The following is a 12,038-nucleotide window of genomic DNA, read 5'->3' on the forward strand; positions in this document are numbered from 1 at the left end:
TGCTAAAGATAATGTGTCATAATATAACATATTAGGGAAAACATGAATTGAAAATAGAAATAGTAAAAAGCAATAAAAGTAAAGGTCATTTGAGCCTGGGTGTCCATAGATACATCCTTAATCATTGCTATAAAAATATATATTTAAAAAAAAATCATTCTTTTCACCATGCTTGGATTTTCTGGTAAAAAATTATTTCACATTATGGTCTCCCCACTTCCCCCTTACTTTGCAATTAGAACTTTCTGTATTTGTGGATGGTAAAATATGAATTGCATGTAAAAGTATTTCACTTATACTGTGTATAATTATCAAATTTAAACACCTATTAATTACAATACCACAGATTTTTAGCACTAATTTGTAGTTTCACTAAAGTGAAAGTGAAAAGCTCTGACAATGGTCATATAAATGATATGAAGTTTCAGTGGCAGAAATCTCAGAATTTCAGCCAGTAAGTGCCCCAGGCCACAGTAGAGTGTTTGTCTCATGCCCTCATTCACACACACTTCCGTGCTCCAGGCTACTGATCACCGTCTATTTATTGGGGTCATCCCCTTTACCACACACCTGTTTCACAGTTCAAACTTACAACCACTATGAATTTACACTTCCTGAAGCTCAAGAAGAGTTTGTGAAGTCTCTTGCTCTTTTTAGTTCTGAGCCTCATGTCTGTATTTCTGTATTATAATCTCATATAGTCTAACTGCTATAGATCGCATTTTAGTTTGCCTGTGAAGGAACTGAACTCTACAGAGAATACAAATTCCTTAATTCTTGTCTTCCTTCCTGTTTGCTAGTCAGACACAATATTCTCATCCAAAAGAGCTGAGCTATGTGCCATAAATCCACATTACTCCAAGCTACTCTGTGGATGTCATGAGTAATGTAGATCAGGAGACCCACAGATCATTGGACTTACAATAGAAGCATTTCTGATAATAAGACAAATTGGTCAACAGTGAATTTTTACTGGTCTTCATGAAATCTGTGTTAAACAGGCTATGAATGTATGCTCAGTTCCTGTGCAAGGAATGCCATAGAAGAGCCACTTTGGTTCTACAAAGATCCATTTCACCTTCAAATTCGTAAAGAACATTTGCATAGATGTCTTCAAACCTTTTAAAAGGTTCCTCACACACATGTATCTTCTTTACCAAAATGGTTCTCTATTGAAACAAAAATGGTCCTTGTAAGAACCCTTTGTAGAGTGCAAATACTGTAATAAACTTTAGGAGCACTTTTACTTTCCTAAAGATTTTCAAATGACAATACTTTTACTTATATTACTCAAATATATTTGTAAAGAAAGTAATCTACTTTTAACTTTTTCATTATTTAACTGCTTTGTGATTGGACACCTCTGCTATTCAAGGATTTTTTTAGGCCAGCAGTGAGTCAACAAGGGAAGAGTTCAGTTGGTTCTGCTTCTGCCTTTTTACTGTTTCTCACAATCTTTCATTTTAGAGCTTTAGAATTAGATTATTATAAGTATATAAAAAGATATATAGTGAAATATATAGTGACAGATGCTGGATGCACTATAAAACAATGCATATTTTAACTTTGACTCATTAATTCATGAAAGCATGTGTTAGGGGTACCGTACTCATCTTTTTCCAATACTACAGTTAGAATGGCAAAATAGTTGGTCAAAATGTAAAATGAGTAGGCAAAGTCTGTTACATGTATTTTTGGGGGGAGGAGCAGGGCTTTTTATGGGGAGAAGAAATCTTGTTAAGTTTCTTAGTCTTTCTTTGTTGACTTAAGCCTTTACAGTTACAGAGTTACAGAAATGATATCTGAGAGAAATACACTTTTTGGATTTCTTTTAGATTATATGTGCTATTTTATGATCCCTGTTCAGATGCAGCAGCAACAAGATCCCATATAAAAATGTGTACATAAACAGCTAAAAGTGTACCTCAAGAAACTCTACTACAAACTTTACATTTACTTTAACAAGATATTTTGTAAATATTTTATGATTCACAGTACAGATCCTGTCCACTTCTGTTGGGGTGGTGCTGTTTTGCCAAAGAAACACAACCTGTGTGCTATGTAATTGAAGAAGAATTGAGAAAACAGTGTTGCTACAGTAACAGTCATGCTGTTTTCTTTGTTATGGAGCTTCCAAAATGTAATGAATGATGGAAACTCCCTTAGGTTAGGGTTAGGGTTAGTTAAATTTAGGTTAGGTGTAAGGTCAGGTAATAAAATTACAATTGTTAGGGTAACAGTAAGTTATGGTTAAGGTTATAGTTAAGGTTAGGGTTAGGTTAAGTGTAGGTTCAGGTTATAAAATGATGCTGGTTAGGGTAAAAGGTTGAGTTTAGGCTAGGTTAAGGTTTTCACTGGTTGAATATCACTGGTTGCTTTGTAAAATTCACTGTTCATATCGTTTGATTTGCATGTCGACAGTACAACGGTCCAACTACATTTGGTGCACATTGTAAAAATCCAGACATGGTCTTTTAATGTCATATGTATGCATTCTTCTTGAGACCAGGCTGGCTGCAAGCCCTCCTCACAGAGAGATCCTTTTGACCAAATAAAATGATTATGATCATGTTCTGCATACAAGAATAGGTTGTTCTACTCTCTTAAAGGTCAAGGCACCAAACTTCCAACCTTTCCCTGGATGATTCTAAATGAAATGTGCAAGTGCTCGCACATGGGGGAAGAACCTTTCCATAACACTGTACCAATAAGGTTTTCTTTGACCTCACATATAACCACACATCCAATCCAAGAACCATTTGCCAAATTCATGTTTAGCGTTGTAAAGAAAACAAATTTGTGTGTTTGTTATTAGTAGTAAGTCATTAAAAAAAGAACTGACAAAACATATGATACGATAACAGTGTGTCTCTTTTGCTCTTGCATCATCTAATGAAGAAACCATTCTGGTCTCTAGATACACATGTTAAATGACACTGGTAATCCTGTTCAATGGATAGCAGAGAAAAACAGATGCTGAAATAGACAAGAGAGGGAGAAAACATCTGGACAGACAGACAGTTGTGTAGAAGAGACATTAGTCTTATCTGCATGCTTGCACAGTCATCAGACACCATGAATTATATTTTAATGTTTTCCATCGGGAAATGCTTCAGTGCCAGAATTACCGTCATGTGCTTGGAGACAGATGGACCAGGACAGAAAGCCGCGAGGAGAAAGATGGAGGGAGAGGGTACAAATGAGAAGGGTGAATGATGGTAACAGGGTGAGAAATGCTGGATCTCTCAAATATCCCTGACATCTCTTAAAGAGTGCAGAAGAGTTGACACTTGCCTGGTGAGCCAACAGGAGGGCGATGCTGTTGAAGATGAGGGAGGTGAAGATTAACAGCAGCACTCTAAATCACACTCAGTAACATCTGCAAATGGAAAAGTGTGAGTTTCAAAAATAGTAGCTCTGCAGACCCTAAGTCAATCAAACAAATGTGGTCTTGTGTGTTTTCCATGATTGAACTGTTCAATAAAATACACTTGCAGTGAAAGCTGTTCTATATTGTACCAGGAGAGGGTGGAATGGTGTTATGCACAATAAAATCATTTTTTTAAAGATTCTTTAAAGATTCAACAGAAGCTGAGGATCATGGACACATTCTAATGTTTCTGTTAGTTGTTGTGTTTCAGTACATAATTGTCAGGACCTTTGCATGTATCAAAACCAAATCAAAACCAAACTTACAAAGGAAGTAGAGCGTACGTGGTCCCAAGTCAGAACAATCATGTTTGAGTCAGGTCCTGAGTCAAGACAAGCATGTTAAAATCAAGACAGACATTTTTTAAGTCAATTTCTGAGTCAAAATGAGCATGTTAGAGTCAATTCCTGAGGTAGGACAGACAGGTTTGAGTCAATTTCTGAGTCAAAATGAGCATGTTAGAGTCAATTCCTGAGGTAGGACAGACAGGTTTGAGTCAATTTCTGAGTCATGACAAGCATGTTAGAGTCAGATTATGAATCAAGACAGACAGGTTAGAGTCAGGTCCTGAATCAAGACACACAGGTTAGAGTCAGGTCCTGAATCAAGACAAGCATGTTAGACTTAGGCCCTGAGTCAAGACAAGCATGTTAGACTTAGTTCATGAGTCAAGACAAGCAAATCTGGTACAAATCCCAAATCCAGACACGCATGTTAGCATCAGGTCCCACTTCAAGACCGCCATGTCTGAATCTGGTCCATAATCAAGACAAGGAAAGTCAGATTCATTGACAATCCAGATTTAAGTGGTCAGAATGCCAGGCTGTGTATAGGCATCTGTCCAATTTCTTCTTCCTTTGGATTTTCTAAAATTAAAGTACAAAGCAAGTTTTTGTTGTTGTTGTTGTTGTTGTTTTATATCAAACAAAATCAGGTCCAAATCATATGACTTGAGTCCACACCTCTGGGGCTGAGAGCTCTTTTTCTTGATCTTGGCTTTGGTTTGATGTCATTAAATTGGAAACAATCCTTTAAGAACTAATACATCTTGAAAACTCATTAAGTGCTGGGAATATCACAGTCTACATGGAAAAATATAAAAGAGTCTCGCATTCATTTAGTTCCTCAGCCATAGGGTTCCCAAAGTAATATACAAAGTAATGACTATTAACCACACGTTAAGAAAACATCCTGAATTGAGACTGAGGAGTGGTGTTTGTTGGAGCAGGTCTCAGTTGGCCAGCAGGCTCACTCAGTCATAATGCAAACAGAAAACTTCATCACAAGAATCTAAAAGACCTGCACACAAGGAATAGTGGAAGGAACAGGAACAAGCAGGACCTGCTGCTGTTGGTTTGAAGCAATTAAGGTAACACTCCCACAGCAGCCCCCTACTGAGAACACATGGCCAATTCTGCCAACTACTTAAACAGTTCAACACTACAGGATCTGTTTGTTATTATGTTACACTGTGTTAATAATCTCATGTAATTACTAAGTAATCATGCTGTAACCATTGCTGGAACACAGAGAGCTTTAGAGGGCATGCAGAAAACAATGCTAAGGCTTCCCTCAATCTACACTGCTGCCAAGGTGCCAAAACTAAGTGTGTGAGTGTGAGGGGTTTATTGAAATACTTTTATTTACTTAAAAATTCAAGGTTTTACAGCAATATCATATAATTATACACATAACCCAATAACTATTTAGAAACCCTACATGTAAAGATTCTACATGGCCAGCCTTCCTTTGGTTCAGTAAAATGATATTACCTCTGGCCTGTTAACCCTGAGATCCTGAGACCCAGACTTTTGCTTGGTGTGCAATTTTAATTTCTCCTATTTGGGATTAGTAGGACCTAAAAAGTATAGAAACTAAACTTAGTCTTTGTACAGAAGGTCGTTTTTGCAAAAAACAATGTCCTCAATGTCAAAGTTTTAAAAAATACAATATCATGGTGCAGAAAAGCAGAACTGTAATGTCCCCAGGGTTTCAATAGGTTAGAATTTTCATAGCTCATATCTGGAGCAATGCTTCAGTTTTTCACGATCATAGCTACAGAAATTACCACCATTAGTAAATTAGTTAAATTAGTGGTGGTTATAGAGTCCTTTATGATGTGCATCCAGACTGCAGTTTAAACCCTTTTCACAGTAGCCATGAAGTAGAATTTTATCTGATGGCATTGGAGCTGCTAAATAATGTTTTTTGTGTGCCTGTTTTGTGTTTTTTTGTATGTAGTAACATGAATGATATATATTTATTATGGAAATGTGCCTGATATGCATAGCAGGAGTGAAGCATTCCTTGATTAGACACCAAAGTGTTTATATTGTGTTAAATACTATTTGATCATTGTGACTGTGCTATCCATGTTATCTACAGTTATCTATTTTCTCACAGATGAGGGCTTCGCCCCTCTTTCATTGCTCACTAGCAGCTCAATACTGCTTCATACCAAATAGTATACCGTGTTATGAAGCGGTATTGAGCTGCTAGTGAGCAATGAAAGAGGGGCGAAGCCATTGCTCACTAGCAGCTCAATACTGCTTCATACCAAATAGTATACCGTGTTAGAGACCTGTGAGAATATAGATAACTGTAGATAACATGGATAGCACTGTCACAATGATCAAATAGTATTTAAACACAATATAAACACTTTGGTGTCTAATCAAGGAACGCTTTAGTCCTAGTCCATCTGGTAAACAGAGAAAAAACTGAAAATTTTATTTGATTCTATTGAATTGCGATTGCCATTGACTGTGTGATGAACACAGCTGATCTTTTGAAATTTCTTTCTTTGAGGAAAACCAAAGTTTTTGATGGTCTCACTGTAAGATACATTGATTAATGGATTCTGAGAGCAGTCTTAATATGTCTTTATATAGCGGCTTCACATTTTATAGGGCAGGCTGGAGAGATATTAACTTCTGGACATAGTTGTTGGAAAAAGGACTGGGTGGCTGTGAGTGTCTGGTTAGTGCCATAGCTGAAAAGTCAGCTTGTTCAACATTCATTCCATCATTCATTCCATGATGCAATAGATTAATAGACACACAGCTGCGGGTGAGTTGTAGAGTGTAAAGATAAACATGGGAAACCTACTGTATTAGATCACTTGCTTAAATCACTGTTTATTTTAGTCAGGTTAAAGACTTTCTGTAATGGTCTAAATCACCTCAATGAGGCCCATGGTGCAGACCCATTTTCTTAGCCCTGTAGGTGTGATGTTACCTTCAAGTCTTTGTAAGTAACGGCAAAAACCTTCAAAAACCGTGCACTGAAATCATGCCTGCAAACACCATGGGGCCAAGTAGTTGTAATGAGTCATTTAGCAGGTGTGGAGTTGTGAGCTATTTTTCTCCAGTGCATCTGGCCACTCTTCACACTAGACGTAAAGCCGTGTGCTGAAACTTCACACAATCAAGCTCAGCAACAACGTTTGGCAAAGCATATAGAGCAAAATTAATATCTTACAGCAAAGAGATTTTAAGGAAAGATTCTTAATAATGATCGTAGCGGGTGTATTTTCTGTGGCATTGTTCCAAGACACAATAATAGAACCACTTTTGGTTCCTATAAGAGCTATTCTATAGAAAATTAGATGCATGAGAGCAAATAACCTATTGGATGTTTTACCTCTTAAACTCTGTGACCTTTATTACATTTAAAGAATTTCAGTAATGTAATTAATGTCATTAATTATTAATATTATTATAAAGTAATTACATGGAAAATCATTTAAACCGAGGTATGACAAACTTATAGGTATAAGGAATTCAAGTCTGGAACCAACCACTGGTAATCCCCCAGGACAGCATACAAGGTCTTACTCTGACATGGGTTGGATGGCCCTCCTTCTTCCCAAATCACTCTGTGTTATGCTACACACACAAAGATACTTGTTCACCAAGATTATTATTCTTTACCTTTAAGTTTTACTATACTCATGTTTTCTGGAGAAATGTACATATTTGTAGTCAATAAGTCATAAGCAATGATACTGAAGACTTACTCTTGGGGGTACCAGCCAAGTGAGTCTTTTGCTGAGGGTGTAACCAACATGGATGTTAAATGGCACTGTGTTAGTGACAGTTTCAAAAAAACTGGTTTCACATGCATTGAAGCATATTGAGGAGAAATTTGGGAAAGGTCATAATAAATGAGACCAAACTGTTGACTTGAACCTAATGTTCTAGGGGGAAAAACAATAATTGGTGTAGAACCTCTGTAATGGACATGGAGATTTTTTAAAAGATTCTTCACACTTTCACGTCCCACACTCTTATGTACAATAGTGGTTCCTTAAACAATAATCCAGATTCTTTAAGAGACAAAAAAATGGTTCTTCTACAGCAGCGCTCTGAGGAACCCGTTTGGAACCTTTATTTTTTGAAGGTAGAGCCAGACGAAAGAAGAAGAAAACATGCAACGAACAGGCAAAGTGTAACCAGGAAAAAAAACTGAGGAAAGAAGAGAGATTTCAGAATGCTTTGAGGAGTTGTTGGTTTTTTTTTTTGTTTTTGTTTTTTGATGGTCTACTCCAGTCTCCTGGCTTTGGGGATGGTGGAGCATCTGTTTTTGTCTAAAGCTCTGCCAATGGAAAATCCCCTGGCAGTGAGGAAGAATCCCTAACACACACATGTGCACGTGCAAATACATCCTCACACACAAACAGACAAACACAAAGTTAAAATGTGCAAAAAGCTCAACCCTTACCATAAATCAGACTAAGCTCTTCTTGCTGAACCTTGCCTCCGAAGAAGCAGCTGCATGGACATTAGCAGTGACGTTTGTTGACATTATTGTTAGTGGAGGTTGCTGTGTGTTTATCAGTGGGAAAATGGGTCAACTATAGTTTTTTAAGGGTTGGAATCAACCTCCTGTATGGTTCCCTGATGTAGAGGTAGATCTACATCCCTTAAATATCTGTGTATATATGCTATATGTACAGAGACCAATTTAGGGCCCAAGTGATATACTAAGGCCTATTCTGTTGATAATTCTACCAATCACCAATATTTACCAGTTTGTTTTATGTTGTAATGAACCTCTGATGTGGTGAAAACATAACTCATTCTTCACTTTTATTGGCTTCATGCTTGTATTACAGTTTGTGCTTTGCTGGCTGGCTATCTGCAACACCAAGACCAAGAATGATTGGATGTAGAGTAATAAAGCAGAGTCAGTCCCAGTCCAAGAAATAAAAAGCCATATGAAAACAGAACAAGGTGGCGTTTATAGGAAAAACATTCAAATAATCAGCAAACAAGTTCAAAATCAATCAAGTAGACGCAAAAAAAAGTCCAAAGCATAGTCCAGATATCAATAACCTGATAATCATCCTTCTGCAAAGACCAGCAATAACATCTCCTTATTAAATCCAGCGTGCCATCAATGACTAGGTGGAGGTGATTGGAAGATTGGGTGCTGATCATGTGAAGATGGAATACTGAACACTGGTAGATGTTTTGGGGGGGCATGCGTCTTACTGTGCAAGCTAAAACCTCAGTGCCTGCTGCCACCAAATCTTGCTGCAGGTTTTTGACCACCTGCCTCCTGGTGGCAGCTGATGATGATAGCTTCCTTTTCTTGTCACGTCCAGGTAGTGCAGTCAGTGTTCCTTTACCTTTGAACTGTGCCATTGATTTGGCATCTGATTTGCAAATGTCTGCTCTTATAGGGGGTTCTGTTCAGGGGGTTAGACTGCAGCAGTCATTAAAAGTATCATTGTGTGTTGAATTTGGAGAAAGCACTTGTTTAATTAGCTGTATTGAGATATTTAAACTGTTCTTGTTTGATTGGTTTATTGCAAAAAGCTGACGGTTTGCAAATTCTGCTAATAAGCCTAATTTGGCATGCATTTTAATAACGTGGAACTCTTTAAAATCAATATCAGTACCACATAATGTTTATATAATTTAGGGTTAATTAGTCCTTAACCTCAATTTTTCATGAAGATTATTTTTTTCTGACTCTTTACCAGGAATCCAGTCCAGACTTAACAGCCAAGGCCACCAATTTCTCTCTATGAGTTTTGGGTGAAAGCAGAGACAGAGACAGAATTATGATAAAGTGTGTTTGACTCAGCACCTACGACTGCATGGTTTCAATTTCATGGTCTGCTTCTCTCTCAGCACCCTGTGCATCGGTGATTCTTTTCCTGGCTTGTCAGTAATAAAATGCTCTCATCTTCTAGAGTTAAACAGGAATTCTTCAGAGAGAGAGAGATAGAGAGAGAGAGTAAGGTTGAGTAACAGGTAAATGCAGTTGGGAGATGAGTCTTGCTTCCCACACTCTTGAGGACAGTCTGAATCAACTCCAGAAGTCTGTGGAAAACTGCATTTTTAATCTGGAGTGACAGGCAGGTTTACAATTCATTGGAACGGAATGGCTGGTAGGTGTAGGAATGGACAAACAGACCCTGCAGTGGGGTGGAAAAATAACGAGGGACTGAAAGACCTGATCTTTGTCTATAAGACATTTCTGTTATTTTCCCCTTGATTGCTTCAGTTGCTTCTCGCAGAAAGTACACTGATCATTTCTGACATTACACAGATCAGAGAATGTGTTTTGTGTGAACACAGCAGATAAAGTCCAAACTGCAGCGACCTGTAAGCTCTGGTGTTTTGTCTCCAAACTGAGGATCTTTTTTCCACTTAAGGGAAAAGATTCATTTGTACATCCACAGGAAAGCTTGGCCGGGATTCCCATGTACCTTCAAGGAGAATGGAATCACATCAGTTACTGACACAGAAAAGGCACGAAGGTTATTAGCAATAATTAGTTTTCACCTGTGTAGCTTGGCCTGGAAAATAAATTCCCATCTAGAGTCCGACCTCAGTGACGTCTTTTGATAACCATTATTTGGAATGATGGCTGTTTTTCTCACCTTTCAGTGAGAGTGGAACGTGTTACCTCATGGCTTGGCACTCGGTTCCTCCATCTTTGTGGCTTGATTAGCTGGAGACTCATCTGATTGGATGTTTTATGGGAAAACAGCTCTACTGTCCCAATCCCAGAACAACAGCCATGAAGAAAGAGAAGCTCAAGAGTATAGTCAGTAACAGGAGAAATCTGTTGTCTTTGTGTGCTTTTCAGATGGGCTTCGGCTCGGAAAGTTTATCATGTGTCATGGAATCTGAATATTACAGAAATAGACATTTATGTTTCCAGAATTGTAGGTTACGAACAAGGCATGAATGTGCAAGCAAACCTGCCAGGAGTTGAACAGAGGCTGGGAAACTAATAGGAAAGTTGAATTATGCACCAGCTTCTGTTGTTTTAACCACTCAAATAAAATGTCTCTTTGTACATGATTCAGAAATAAAAGTTCACCATTTTTGTACAAGATTATTCCTGTGGCATCCTGATACAACACCATTTATTTATGAGTAAAATATTCACATTCAGTTATAATAACAGAAAGGAGACGCACAGTAACAAATGGACTACATCAACATGAAAAGAAAACATCAAATTAGTCAAATTATCCTGTTCTCTGCTCAGGTATGCTTTTCTGGAAGACTGCTACTTATTTGCTCTTTCCTTATTGATTATTTTTTTGTTCTACCTTAAATGGTTCAGCAGTTTCCTCTCTTTTAACAGTGCAGGGATACACTAAAAATAAGCACTAGGCCCATAAATTACTATAATACTAGAATAGTATGAGAAAATGTACTGTAGATAAATGTATGGGTCTTTCATATTCGTGGGAAAGTATGGCTACTGGGTACTGTCTTACTACATTAGTCCATTACCAGTGGAAGTAAAGAAAAAAAAAACAATGTTGCTATGCTATAAAATAACGCTGGTAAAAAGTCCATTTTATCCCAAATTGCCTGGCCGCACTACAGGACTAGCTACTCCAATTTACCGCAGACTACAACATTTCTCATAAAGCCTCAGCATCTCTCCAAAAGCTGGAGCAGCTAACAATTTTAGTCAGAGCCTTTTTTTTGTTTTTTGCACAGAGTAATGGACACTCCTTCTTTTTTGCCCAATGTACATCATGTAGATGCCCAATGTACATCATGTCTAGAGCAGCCACTGACATAAGGCAGAGTTGGTTTACAAAGGTATGGTTGTTTGATATGTTAAAAGTGTCTGCTTTAAACATAAATACAAATAATTACAAGATAATCCAATGCACTCCAAGGGTTTTGAAAAATATATATGAACAATATTTATTTATAGTAAGTATTTTTCACCTGTTATTCTTGAATGACTATAAATACAAAATACTAATGCATGTATGCTACAGAAATTAGTCTGTAACTGGGATAAAACACTGGGGAAAAAAACCTCATGGAGAAGGTCTGCCTGTCACTGCAAGTCTTAGTCTATTAAATCATGTAAAATATGAAGTGTCCTGTTATGTTTACCAATTATAAAGCTAAGTGAGGGTTCTGAACTCATCCTTGTGATGTATACAACTATTTTTATAATGGAAAAGGAAGTCTTTGGCACGATGAGAGTGTTGTGTACGCAGCATTCTGGGAAGCATGATATCCTGTTTCAGGATCTTCAGAGTGGATATTCCAAATGATTTTTTTCTCTCTTGTTTTCTCTCTTCTCTCCCTCTGTCTCCAGTCTGTGGATTAGT

Source organism: Salminus brasiliensis, chromosome 1, assembly GCF_030463535.1.
Source record: "Salminus brasiliensis chromosome 1, fSalBra1.hap2, whole genome shotgun sequence".
NCBI classification, from domain to species: Eukaryota; Metazoa; Chordata; class Actinopteri; order Characiformes; family Bryconidae; genus Salminus; species Salminus brasiliensis.